Here is a 14,630-nt window from a genome sequence, read left to right as displayed (position 1 = left end):
GTAATAGCAAATGTAATATTAAAAGAATTTTTTTAAAAAGAATATACCAGGATCAAGTCAAACGTATTCCAGAAAATCAAGAATGATTTAACAGTGTCGGCCCTGTGGCCGAGTGGTTAAGTTTGCACGCTCAGCTTCGGCGGCCCAGGGTTTCACTGGTTTGGATCCTGGGTGCAGACATGGCACTACTCATCAGGCCATGCTGTGGCGGTGTCCCACATAGCAGAGCCACAACCTACAACTAGAATATACAATAATGTACTGGGGGGCTTTGGGGAGAAGAAAAAAGAAAAAAAAAAAAGATTGGCAACAGATGTTAGCTCAGATGCCAAAAAAAAAAAAAAAAAAGAATGATTTAGCATTAGGAAATTTATTACATTAACTGATCATATAATCATTGTTGAATATAACGATGGCCACAACTACCAAATGCTTATTGGTATCATTCACTGGTAAATATCAGCCATTCCACTAAATCTCTAAGTAAAATCAAGGAATAAGAGGAAAGTTCCTAAATATCAGAAAATATCAGCAATGAACCTTAAAAACACTACTCTAACTGAAAGAAGCCAGACACAAAAAGCCACATGTATGATTCCATGTATATGAAATGTCCAGAACAGGCAAATCCATAGAGAGAGAAAGCAGATTTTTGGTTGCCATGGGCTGGAAGGAAGGAGGCATGGGAATGAATGCTTAATGAGTACAAGGTTTCTTTTTGGGGTGACAAAAATATTCTGGAATTAGATAGTAAAGAAGGTTGCACAATGCTGTGAATATGTATGCTGTAAAAAAATATATGCTGTAAAAATCACCCAATTATATACTTTAAAATGGTGAATTTTAGGGTATGTGAATTAAACCTAAATAATAATTTATTTAAAGGCAGCAAACAACATGAAACACTGAAGGCACGTCTACTACATTCAGAAATAAGACTCTGATACCTAAGATCACCCCATTATTCAAATCGTTCTGGAGACTGGCAAATGCAACAACATACAACAGAGCTCCGTGCATTGCATTACTCCCTGGGGAAAGGACAGTTTCCCCCAAAATTAATCTAAAATTTTAATACATACGATAGAAAGAAAATGTATTTAAAACATTTAAAATGATAAGTCTGAACAGATGCAAAGTATTTACTAAATAATATTCAGTGACAAAATGAGAGGACACAAACTATATGCTAGATTGTACTATCATTCGTAATTATTAACTCCCTTCCTGTAAGAGGATTACACATGCTCACTATTGCCAAGTGACTGCCCACAGGAGGACACATCCCCACCGCACTGACTTTTGGCTTGGCCATGTGACTTGCTGTGGCCAACGGCACATGGGTGAATGTGACATACACCAGACGGGAGCAGACGCATTAGGAGCCATTTTGCATGTTTCCACCAGCTCTCTTCTCCTCTCTCCTCTGCCTTGAAACCAGCATGTCCCAAACAAGGGCTACTGCTTCAGAATGGGAAGACTGTGGAAGAGAGCCATGGCAAGTGACCCACAGACACCGACGTGTAACATGACCTAGTAATTAATATTTGCTGCTAACCTTTGAAGTATTGGAGTTATTAACAAAGCAAGGCTGACTAATACAAATAATAATTAAAATGTGTATATATAATTTTTCAATCTAGATAGAAAATAGTGACAAACAGTACTAAATTTTAAAATATAGAAATTTATCTTTGTTTTTTCCTATAGAGTTATTCAAAGGCATCTTAACTATATGTCCTAAGTTCTGGGACCCTACTTGCTTATTAGTAGGAAGCTCAGTCCTCCTTCCTGCCAGCCCTGGCCCCAGAATACCTATCTCAAATATTCTCCAAAACCTCCAAGGTCACTTGCACAAGGATCTCCAAGTTCCCAAGGCCCACCAGCCTGTGGTTTCTGGATTAGCATCTTCCCTGAACAGGCTGACATTTTCCTACTTTGGATTCTGGGCCATTTCTTATGAGGCAAAGACTCTCCTTCTTTAGACAGGGGTTAAGAGACCACTTGTTTCAAAGCTTTATTTGCAGATTAATAAAGTGATTTAGAAACTGAAAATGTTTCCTTAGCGTTTTTATTAGAAAACCTGCCCTCCAAGTAAAACCCATCCATTGGCCTGATGCAAAAGACCTCCAACAAGACCCCAAATGAAGTCAAAATCAAAGTGCTCAAGTCCACATTCCTTGGTGAAGTTTCCAATGTCTCTTACTAGCTTTTTCTAAGAATCTCCAGACTAGTAATCACTTTTCCAGACATTCTTGTGATTCCTGGGAGCAAAGGTTTTCCTCCACTCTCAGCTGAATTTAAACATGATCCCTCTTCATTCCTTCTAAGGAGGATGCAGTATTTCAAGCATATAGTGAACACCTAATACACTTCAGCCAGAAGGCTGATGCAGGGCTACCAAACAAAATAGGATGTGACACTTGTGTTTCAATAACTCAGTCTAGCTGTGCATATGGACACAAAAACCTCTAACTATGATGCAATGCAATATGGGTTATAAGAGAGCTCCATGCAAAATGAAGGAGGCAAACAATGGATGCTGAGAGAACTTGAGAAAAATGAGTAAATTTGCCAACTGGAAAAGCGAGGCTGGGGCAGAGTTTAGCGTAGCTATTCCAAGCTGAGAAATCACCGCCACTAAATGGGGAGAGATTCCAAAAGCTTGTCCCTAACTGAATAATAACTAAGACCCACAACATGAAGGTTTTGCCTTCCCTTGCTGGTCAAGTATGTGCATGCCATCTGGAAGACTCAAAAGCCCCAGCAGACAGGTTTCTAAAAAGACAGATCAAACCTCCCCAAAAGGCACGTATCCAAAGAGAATGTGGCTCCCTCTAAAAGCCTGCTCTCTTTTCTGCCCACCTCGACACATTCTCAGGATCGTGCCAACTGAAAACCCATAAAGCTAAGTAAGGCGTTACTCCTCCGACATTTCTGCATCAAATTCACACAAGGGTTTGGGGTACAGAATCCCTCAGAGATCATCCAAGGTGTTTGTATTACACATAAGAAAAGTTTTAGAAGTAGTAGCATGAGGTCACTCATGGTGCGTGTGGGGTGCGGGTGGGGGGGCGCTGGCCCCCAGCGTAGTGGTTAAGTCCCACGAGCTCCCCTTCGGCGGCCCAGGGTTTGTGAGTTTGGGTCCTGGGTGTGGACCTACACCACTCATTAGCCACACTGAGGCACCGACCCACATACAAAATAGAGCGAGACTGGCACAGATGTTAGCTCAGAGACAATCTTCCTCAAGCAAAAAAAGAGGAAGATTGGCAACAGAATCTTCCTCACAAAAAACACACACAAATGATGTGTGAGGAACCCAGGTCTTTGGTCTGTCATCTAACACTGTGCTACACCATAACCCAGGTGCTGCTCCTCGTATCTTCCACAGGAAGAAGGTGAGTGACACAGACGAGCCGATACAGAGCTCTAAAAGACCAACTGAGAAAAATTACATTGTGAGTGGTAATCAACAGGGGAAAAATGAAGTTTCACAAAGACCATGAAGTTAACCTATCACGGACGCTCAGTCTAAGGTTCTCATTTCTACGCTCTTCCTACCCTAAGCCACTGCATCCACTCTAATCTTTAACAGAAGAGGCAAGGAAGGAAGATCTGGGCTTAGAGTCCAATGGCTGGTCTAGCATTCTGGCTTTGCTCCTCGGCAGGCCTGGGGTAAGGTAACTTGATTTCTCTGAGCCCTCATGTCTCCATCTATGATATGGAGGGTGTGAAAATTAAAGAAAACATATAAAGTGCCTAGTATAATCCCTTAATAAATGTTAGCTCTTTCCCTTCCTTCACCTAATACCGCTTAACCAAACCATTTGTTCATCTTGCAAAACCTGGTCCTACTTTCCATGGGGTTTTTGTGCTACCATCTGACACAGTATTACATACACGGAATGCACTTGGTGTTTGATGAAACAAGTCAGATGCCTACGGAAAGTTAAATGATAGGGCATTTATGGTTTTCAGAACAAAGACCTAGACAAAACAATATACCATACAGAGTTGAATAAATACTCGGTGATCAACCAGGTGTTGACTAACCATCACCCTAGACCAAACCTTTTCAAGGGAAAAAACCACTCGAGTGAGGAACAGAACAGGGCAGGACTCCACTACCAACAGCAAGAGCCAAGTGGCTACTGTTAAGTCCACGCTTACAGCCCACACCACTCAGCTGTGCTTTTAAAAAAGCCTTGCACATTCAGCAAGACTAAAAGTGTCCTTGCCTCAAAAATTACCTAAGGCTCACCATTTCTCTACAACAAGGACTCTCTCCCTGGAATCCACAGGCACCTCACATCAAAAATTATGTGCAAAATTCTGCACGTGCAGATGTGAATTCGAATCTTCTTTTGGAGAGAATCTGTCATTTTTAGAGTCCTAAAAATACTCATGGGAAAAAAAAGTTAGGCAATGCAGATTCTAAACTCTCTAAACTAAAAAGAGGAAACAGAAGTACATTTCAACTTCCATGAGCTCCCCAAATTCAAACTGCCCTCTAGTAGAACATTCTCACATTCGATGATTTGTGACGCATATACTCAACTCTTTGGCGTAGGAGATATCCTTAAAACCTCGACCCAAACCTAAAACTAACCCAAAATGAGAATTTGTTAAATTAGAAGGAACGTAATTATATTCAAATAGGTCCCATTTGCTTGAAAGAAGTGTTCATTTTTTTCTCCTCATACAGGACGCATAGGATTCCCTCATTAGTAGTTCTGTGGCATTAAACACTATTGTGTTGATTCAGGAATCTGCATCTTACCACAAAGGAGCTAAAAGACACGTTTTTCTGTGGAACTTTTCAAAACCTGAGACACAGTCTCCCCCCCAGCATCCGTTTGAGAAACCTGAAGCGTGCCCGCCTCCTACCCAGAAGCACGGATGGAGTTCCAGGCTCGGGATGCACCTGGCTACCTGGTGGCTCCAGGTCTAACTCCCACATCCCCACTGACACGACTCACGCTGAACACGGGGGATTCCTTTCTAATTCCATGGGTAATTGATTTCACTGGAAAAGAAAAAGTCACCCAACAACCAAGAGTCTGATCACGGTCAAAAAGAGTAAAAGAAAAAGCAGAATAGGCCATTCCAAAGCAAAACAGCTCAAAAGAGTTTCGAAATTAAGTACCCAGACAAAGAAAGTAGGTAAAAGACAGGAAGGGAGGACATCAAAGAAAAGGGCCTTAAACTTAATCCTTGTCAGTCTTGCCTCACACACAGGCATTCTGGGCTCAGAGGCAGAAACGGGCTCTGTAACTAAGGGCAAGTAGAAGGATTTCAGACCAGGTACAGATGGCAGAGGGACAGAAACAGATGAAGGAAGAAAGGCAACAAAAGAATGAGGAAGAACATCGTACATCGTATTTGTCTATAAACTATGAGGATAACACAAAGCTGGAAAGGAGGCAGCTCCCACACGTCGGTGCAGCAGTGGCCATGGGGTATGGATCTACACGGGGAGGTGTGGAGGCTCGTCTTGAGGCCAATATACAAGAGATCAGCAAGAGACAAGGATTTCTCAAGATGCTTTTATTTGCACTTTACATATGATAGAAAAAAATGTCAACTGTCCAAAGTGAAGAATATTATTACTTTTTAGTTAAGGTTGGCGGGGAGTGGGTGTGCTGACAGATTAATGAGAGTTAACATTCCTCAAAGCCGCTCCTAGGTATAGCTGTTGTTGGACAAAATTCGGCTAAAGGGTTACATTTATATAAGATATATAATTAAATATGTTTTAAGCATCTTTGTTCAAGAAATGAAAAACCTGATTACATCTCTATGAGATGGCAGAGAGAATGGGACAAAATAATTATCGCTTTCTATTTATTCTGTAGACCGAAAGAGAGATGTTTTCCAACACATAGGAGATTTAAGTACCTAACTACCAGGGAGCTATTCTCCCCCAAACCACAAATTAGAGGACAGGGACAGAAAAATCTATTCATTCACTTATTCATCCAAACACACACTTACTGGGTTCCCACTGAGTACCAGGTCCTATTCTGGGTGCAGGGGAAGGCAAGCCAAAAAGGAATGTACCTGAGGAATCAAGGATTAGGGTGGAGTATGGGGGTGGCGTGGACCCAGGATGAACAGCGACGTGATATAACACGATAAATACATGAATAAGGAGAAATCTGCTGTACTAGAGGCTAGAGAAAGCGAGAGTAACTGCCCTCTGGGGAAGGCGTCAGAGAGGGCAGTTTGACTGGGCGTCGTGGAATGATGGCAGAATGCCTGCATTTAAATTCCAGCTCTCCTACTACTTTTGCGACCGAAAGAAAACCACTTAAACTTACCAATGTTCGCTGGAAAACAGCAAGACTACCCCGTCCAGGCGCCTATGCTCTCTGGAGATCATCGAGAATGTCTCTGAAAGCCCACCATAGAGTGAAGAGCCACTCCAAGGAAGCGGAAGGCGTGCCTGGCATGGAACCCTGCGTCGGCAAAAGCGCCACGGGGTGAAGTGCAGAAGGCACAACTGGGGAACCTCATGGACAGAATGGGAGCCCCCGGGGGAAGTGGCAGGAAATGAGGCCTGGAAGGCTGATTAGCTCCAGACTGAGGGATCTTAAATAGCATGCTTAAGAATTTTGGGGTGCCCCCCACAGGCAACAGCTAAGCGTTCAAGCAGGAGAGTGACAAAAATTTGTAAGTTTCACAAAAAGACTTCAGGCAAAGCAGAACAAATAAAAAAGGGAAGAAACAGGAGACAAGAGATGGATCAGTTAGGGAGCTACTGTAATTGTCCAGGCACTCCCTCCCCCCGAGATAGCACGTGAACTAGGTGGTACATGCCACAGAGAGGAAAGGACACATGAGAAGTGTCACCAACACTAAGGTCGGATGGCCTAGGAAACGCTCATGAAAGTTTCCTGGGCAGAAAAAAAGAGTCTGGCCACACCAAAGGGATGTTTCAAACACAGGTAAATTACAGAGGATTAGAAATTGCTTCAGTTCTAGCAAAACTGAGTAAACCCAAGTTCAACAGCGCTGTCTGCCATCCTTAAATCGACGGAGCCCATTCTTAAGACAAGAGGGCAACTCCTGTCAAAAGGACTGTTCAGCAAAGGCTTAAACTAAGGTCCCCAGGTATTTGACATCCCTACCCAAGCGGGAGTTGCTTCCCAGAGTGGAGCCCTCCCACTCACCTTCAGTCATCTGCCTCAGTGATACCTGACTCAAGTCATTTTCTACTGTCACAAGCCAGCACCCCTCACTGCAGGCACTCACATGGGGAATCTTGCACCGCCATCCATTTAAGGAGGCCACATGAACAAACAGCCCTCAGGCTGTCATCACGGCCTGGCTCCGACACCTGGCCAGAGCATTCTCCTCGACACCTGGCCAGAGCGTTCTCCTCAGGCCATCTGAACTCACCCTTGGCAGAGAGCAAAATGCGGCCAGCTGAGCATCCTGGGAGCCTGGGCCATGAGCTGACTCAAAAACACAACAAAACCCCAAAATAGAAAGCAAACTCTTGGGGCTAAGAAAGACTACAGGACTTGGAAACAAAACCCATACTTTTCACAGAGATCTTACCCATACATCTCTAAGTCAAAGGAAGGGAAGATAAGGAAATTAAGTGTTTTAAGCTTATACAGGCACTGTGCAAGCTTTACACGTTATGTCTCATTTAACCCTTAAAATAACAGGGGGCAAGGGGATAAGGGGATAAGCTTTATGATCCCCATTTTTCTACTAAAAGAACTGACCCTGGGAGGTTAGAGGATGGGCCTAAGGTCACTCAGCCAGTAACAAGGAGAGGTTTAACTGGAGCCCAGCCCCGAGGGTCCAGAGCAGAGGCCAGTAGCCTCTACCACCTGCTCCCTTGTCACACATTTCATTAAGCAGGCACAAACTCGACAAGGGACGCCCACTACCACCACATTCACCCTTGCATCTGCGGTAGGGACTGGTCATGAGCAATCCTTCACACGTATTTCTTAAAACAATTAAATACCCGATTCACCAGTGTCAGGGAAATAAATCATCACTTCTCTCAAAGGAGGTTTTTTTTGTTTCTTTTAAAGATTGGCATCTGTTGCCAATCTTTTTCTCCGTCTTCTCCCCAAAGACCCGCAGTACATAGTTGTATATTCTAGTTGTGGGTCCTTCTAGTTGCGCTATGTGGGACACCACCTCAGCATGGCTTGATGAGTGGTACTAGGTCTGCGCCCAGGATCCGAACCAGCGAAACCCTGGGCCGCCGAAGTGGAGCGCATGAACTTAACCACTCGGCCAAGGGCCAGCCCACTGAAAGCAGTTTTAAGAACCAGCCAGCTCCAGAGAAGATCCAATATAAAGGACCAGAAACCATTAACAAACAGCTCCACGTGGCCATCAGCAATCCCCCGTGGACTCCGGAAAAATAAAACAAGGACCTCACCATAGCATCTGCACGTAGAAATAAGCCTGAGTGGTCAGATACCACTGCACACAGGCACATCTGGCTTGAACATTCAGTGTTAATGCAGGAGGTAAGGGCTTCTCATGCCCAGAGAACTCCTGGGTAATACACATCCAGCCCAAATAGCATGATTCACCCTATCTTTCCCTAAATTGATGGAACAGATCAGAGTTTTTAATATACCATAACTATGAAACTTCAAATTGTGAGGAGAGAATAGATTGTTCAATTAATGCTGATGGAGAATCTGGTTAATTATTTAGAAAACAATTAAGATATATCCTTCTCTAATGCCAAATGCAAAAATAAATATCAGGTCATGTAAAGAATTAAACACAAGACAAAAAAAAAAAGTAGGGGGGCAGCCCCATGGCTGAATGGTTAAGTTCGCAAGCTCCGCTTACACGGGCCAGAGCTTCGCCGGTTTGGATCCTGGGCGCGGACATGCTGAGGCGGTGTCCCACATAGCACAACCAGAAGCACTCACAGCTAGGATATACAACTATGTACTGGGGCACTCTGGGGAGAAGAAGAAGGAAAAAAAAAAAAAAACAGAATACTAGATAATGATTCCTATCAGGGGGCTGGCAAATTCTTGTAAAGGACCAGAGGGTAAATATTTTCAGCATTGTTTGCCATTTAGTTTCTGTTGCAACAACTCAAGTCTGCTGTTGTAGTGCAAAAGCAGCCACAGACAGCAGGTAAAACAACTTACTTATGGACACTGAAATGTGAATTTCACTAATTTTCACAGGTCACAAAATAGAAATCTTTTTGTTTTTTCCAGCCATTAAAAAATGTAAAAACTAGTCTCAGGATTGAAGGTGTCAGGGGTTAGGGATGGGGCATGGGGTGAGTGTGGCTATAAAAGGGTAGCAGGAGAGAGCCTTGTAGTGATGGAAGAGTCTGTATCTTGATCGTGGTGGCGATGACTACAGAAATCTACACATGTGATAGACTGCACAGAACTAAATACACACATGCACACACACACACACACACAAACGAGTAAAACTCGTGAGATTTGAATGAGTTCTGTGAGCTGCACCAATGTCAGTTTCCTGGCATTGCCATGCAAGAGGTTACCATTGGAGGAAACCGGGTAAAGGGCATCTGGGACCTCCTTAGACACACTTTTGGTAACTTCTTCTGAATCTATAATTATTTTAAAAGAAAAAGAAAAAAAAATCTTAACTCATGGGCTGTACAAAACCAGGTGGCTGGCCAGATTTGGCCTTGTGGCCTTATCTTCCTGATTCCGAATTTAGACAAACTGTATAAAATCCTGCGGTTGGGGAAAGCTTTCTAAAGCCAAAACCAAAGGCAGAACCCATAAAGGAAAAGTAACAGATTTAACGACTTTTTTCTCCAAGTCAAGAAAACAATTAATAAAATGAAAAGATAAACAACAAAGTGAGAAAAGGATCTGAACATATACGGCCATAGATTTTTCACTTTAACATATTAAGAGTTTTGAAAGCCAATATCAAAAAAAGACAGAGCCTGATACAAAAATGGACAAATGAGATAAATACGGCCAATAAACAATAATTGTTCAACATCCAGAGTAAACAACAAGATGAAAATGAAAACAAGATATCCTTTCTCCCAACAAATTGGCAAAGATGGAAAAAAAAAAAATGCCTCTGGTTCTAAAGCCATGCTGTTTCTACTATACTACACTAAAAAATATTTAGGACAACAAAATAAAACGGATTTTTCAAAGCTCTGTTCAGAGCCAAAAGAGGAAGGAAGGACTTCATAAACAAGAAGAGAACATGGGCTGGATGACAAAACTTGGTTAGGAGATTCTGTGACTGGTTGAACTACCTTAGCTAAAGAGAAAGTGTTGGTAATAGAACTGGTGTCCCCTTCTTCAATCTTCAGCCATGCCTAAGTGTCATCAATGCCTGTGCCAAGGACAAAAATGCAGGAGACATTACCCACGTGCATTTGTCTTCAATGCCCCAGGTGCTTTTCCTCTGACAGCTGTGACTAACAGCAGATGGTAATGTTTATACCCAGTGAATTTCATCTCACTGTGAAATTCAAGCCCCAGCAAAGCAGACAGTCCTCAAAATCACCCAAGGAAGCACAGAACACAAACAGCAGTCAGCTAAAGGCTGTACTGAAACTCGCTGTAAGCAGTATTTTTAATTCTATGCACAATGCTATTACTACACCAAGGGAGGAGCTCACACAGAGAAGGCAGGAAACCCATTCTTCTTGTGTTTTGGTGCAAAGATAACAGCTTCCAAAAGAGCAAGTAAAAGGCTTAAAGATCTCCTTCCAGCTGCCGTCAGCAAACCCACAAGTTAAGTTCTTTCAGGACTCTGGAATGATTCCTTTGGCTGTGCCAAGCAGGGTTTACAACTTCCTCTTTTTTTTTAAATTGTGGTAAAATACACAGAACACTAAATTTACCATCTTCACCATTTTTAAGTGCACCGTTCAATAGTGTTAAATACATTCATTCACGTTGTTATGCAAACAATCTCCAGAACTCTTTTCACCACCTCCTATTTTTAACCAAAGAAGTTTGGGGCTATGATTGGGCTTGCCCCCTCACCCCAACTCTGCCTGCTTGGTCACACACATGTACACATGTTCACACACACAAACATGCCCCCCAGTGGTGGCACAAGAACAAGTCTCATTGCTTGGGGGGCAACAGCATTATGCCTCCCCAGGAAGGCAGAAGCAGCAGAACCTCACATACGCAGACTAGAAACTCAGTGCACTCTAGTCAAACGGTGGTCAACTCCTGCCCTAAGCCAAGATCATCATCTTGGACACATATCCTGGAGAGAAGCACATGGCTGAAGGCATTATGGGGGAACACTGGCAAATAACCCTGTGCTGTGTCTGCTCCTCACTAGCCGAGAGAGTCCATCTGTAACACAGGCACAATATTTTATTATCTACCTGCCTTGGAGAGTAACAAGTGAGGGAAAATCTGTGGGATGCTCAGCCAAGCACCTCGCAGTGGGTAGGTTCTCCAACTCTAGCTCCCATCCCCCTCTTCCCTTGTCCACCTTTATCCTTCCACACTGAACACAGTCCCTTTCTACATGCTCACTTGAGCTACAGATGGAAAAGGAAAGAATAAATAACAGAAGGGGAAATGAATGATGGAGAACAGAGGGGATCTGGGAAAGGATCCCCAAAGTGGAGTTGATGAGGCTTGCTCTTCCATCATCCCCTCAAGCAGCCCATCCATCACCCCTAAGGAGACACTTAAGTTTCCAACTAATACACTTTGGATATAGAACCAACTGAGGGCCCTCACAGGCCAGGCCAAGGATTCACAAAATCTGAAGGTGGAACACACCTTTGCTATGGTTTCACCTCCCATCACATGTACCAGCAGCACCCCATTACTGTCAATCCTCAGTCTACCAGCAATTGCCCCAAAGTGCCATGAGCTCTCACCCGCCCCCACAATGTCCCAGAGAGGGATGTTCCCTCTTCCTGGGATGCCTTCTTCCTCTTTGTTCACCCATCCAATGTCCACTTGTGCTTCAAGACTCAGCTCCAAAGATATCCCCAACTATCTTTCTCAACCCACCTCCCCATCCACGCCCAGCACTTGCCCGGTCAGGGTGAGATATCCCCCACAATGCTCTCATCATGTCCCTTTCATAATGCTTATCATTTGCACTGTTATTGCCTGTTTATCTTCCTGCCTCTGCCACTGAACTATAAGGCGTGAGGAGCTATAAAGCGTGAGGTATCAATTATCTTTGTATCTCCAGCATAGTGTCTGTGGCAGTTTTTATTTTTTAAAGGATAGTCCTAACAATATCTCCATCCCACATGTTTATCTGCAATGTGACCTGGCCACTTCCCCATCAAGAGTTGGAGTCTATCAATCCACCCTGTTGAATATGGGCTGGCCCCATGAATGCTTTGACCAAAAGAATATGGCAGAACGGACGCTGTGCCACTTCTGGGCACAGGCCTCATACAGCCCAGCAGCTTCCATTTCCCATCTCTTGGAATGCTCATCCTTGGGACACATTCTGCAGGAACCCATCTACCATGCTCTGAGCAGCCCAAGCCACATGGAGAAGTCACTTGAGTCAACTCTCAGCCAGAAGTCATCTTGGGCATCCAGCCCCGTCGAGCCTTCAGAAGACCACGAGAGACTCCAAGCAAGAACCACATAGCTGAGGCCAGGCAACTCATAAAACCATGAGAGCTAAGAATAAATCTGTGTTTTAACCCACTTCATTTGCGGGGAGGGGGTTGTTAAGCAGCAGCACATAATCAGAACAATGTCTGCCTGGTACACAGGGGGTAAAAAATGAAAGAACAATTAAATCAGCTCTGAGATGATAGATGGCAGACAGCAAACACTCCATTTAATTGCTGCTGCTATTACGAAAAATATGTGGAGAGGAACAAACAAGGAGAGAAACCGGTTAAAGAGGACTTTACAAGCCTGCCAGTGAAAAATAATGAGGTACACTAAGTCTACAATGGTGACGGGCTGAGCCCCAGGTTTGACTCTCATGACACTCCAAATTCCAAGGAAATGACAAAAGAAATACAAAAAGAAGAATAAACCCATTAAAAAGCCAGAAAAACAGGAATGAATGCTTCAGTCAAAAAAAAAAAGTTTTGAGGAATTTCTGGAAGAGATGGAGCAGACAGGACCAAATTTACAAAAAAAAAATCAAATTTAGCCAAAGTTGAGAAACGAAACCTAAGTGGACCACAGTGGGAGATGCTGGACACGGGAAGAGTCTGGGAAAACCCCAAATTCAGAAGTGATAGTGACTGAGAGCAGAAGTAGGCACTGAGAGGGCAGGTGGGGATGATGAAAGGACTGTGGAGCGCTGAGTTTCAAGTGCAAGTGGAAGAAAGAAAAGAGGAAGGGTATTTTTGAATCAGCTGTGAAATTCTCCATCTGCAGGGCAACTCTTTTCCCGCTTCTTCAATTAAAAAGCATCCATTCGGCCTGATGTCTGTTAGCCCTACACCATGGCAGGAAGCCCACTGAAGAGCAACTGCAAGGATTCATTCTTTCCTGACCACCTCTCATCGCTACCCTAAACACGGCAGTCAGGGCAAAAATCCAACTACAGAGTCTGTCCACTGCTTATGGACACCTATGTACATTTATATATGCAAACATAGACACGCACGCATGGCCACACAAACATGCCCCCCAGTGGTGGCACAAGAACAAGTCTCATTGCTTGGGGGGGCAACAGCATTATGCCTCCCCAGGAAGGCAGAAGCAGCAGAGCCCCACAGGTGCAGACTGGAAACTCAGTGCACTCTAGTCTAAAGGCGGTCAGCTCCTGGCCTAAGCCAAGATCACCATCCTGGACACCAGCTTCCGAGAGCAGGTCCAAAAACACGATTGCAAAAAAGAAACGTAAGGGAGATTAAATTTAAATAGAAAAGTAGAAGTGCCAAAATGGAATGAAATAAAAAATAAATTCATCATTCAGAAGATCAAATCAAGGAATTCTCCCAACATGCATTGTGAAAATAGAAGGTGATAAAATGAGCAAGAAAAAGTGAAGCCCCAAAGGACAGACTAAAATCCAAATATTCGTAAGTCGTTTCTCCTAAAAGAGAGAAGGAAGGATGAAAGGGATGGAGACAAAGCAGTAAAACTGGAAGAGTTTCAAGTGGAAATAGCTAAGAAAAATAGATATCTAAATTCCAGCAGGTGAAATTTATAAATGTAAGAAGGAAAACCTGGGGGTATGTGGAAGACTATGTACAGGAGAAAATGACTCACTGGCACCGAGTTCTCGTCTGGGACTGTACATTCTATACTAATGGAAACAACGGAGCACTATCCAATCATTAAAAGGGAAGGGAGGGAGGGAGGGGAGGAAGATCTTTCTGTACCAATACGGAACAACCTCAAGGTCTATGGCAAGTGTAAAGCAAGGTATAAAACACTGTGTAAGGTATGCTACCATTTGAGTCTTAAGAAGGATTCCATGTATGCATTTTCGTATTTATGCAGAACATATATCTGTAAAAAGTTTCTCCAGAAACTGGGAACATTGGTTGCCTCTGGGGAGGGAAACTTGCTGCCAGAGGAAGGGGATGATGGACCTGGGACAAAAGGAAGACTTTTCACCAGATAAATTTTTGTAATTTCTGAATTTTGTGCCATGTGAATGCACTGCCTACAACAACAACAACAACAACAAAAATCTCATCTCTG

General features: G+C 43.5%; 1 protein-coding gene across 1 annotated transcript in view; it reads right to left on the bottom strand.

Annotated features, from left to right (window-relative positions):
- Positions 1 to 14,630, bottom strand: part of SNX30 (sorting nexin family member 30) — a 115,344-nt gene that overhangs the window by 76,855 nt on the left and 23,859 nt on the right. The gene's annotated exons all lie outside the window — the stretch shown is intronic.

The sequence above is a fragment of the Equus quagga genome, chromosome 1 (genome assembly GCF_021613505.1).
Source record: "Equus quagga isolate Etosha38 chromosome 1, UCLA_HA_Equagga_1.0, whole genome shotgun sequence".
Taxonomy (NCBI): domain Eukaryota; kingdom Metazoa; phylum Chordata; class Mammalia; order Perissodactyla; family Equidae; genus Equus; species Equus quagga.
The sequence above is the reverse complement of the archived record's forward strand: the minus strand, read 5'-3'. Positions and strand labels throughout refer to the sequence as shown.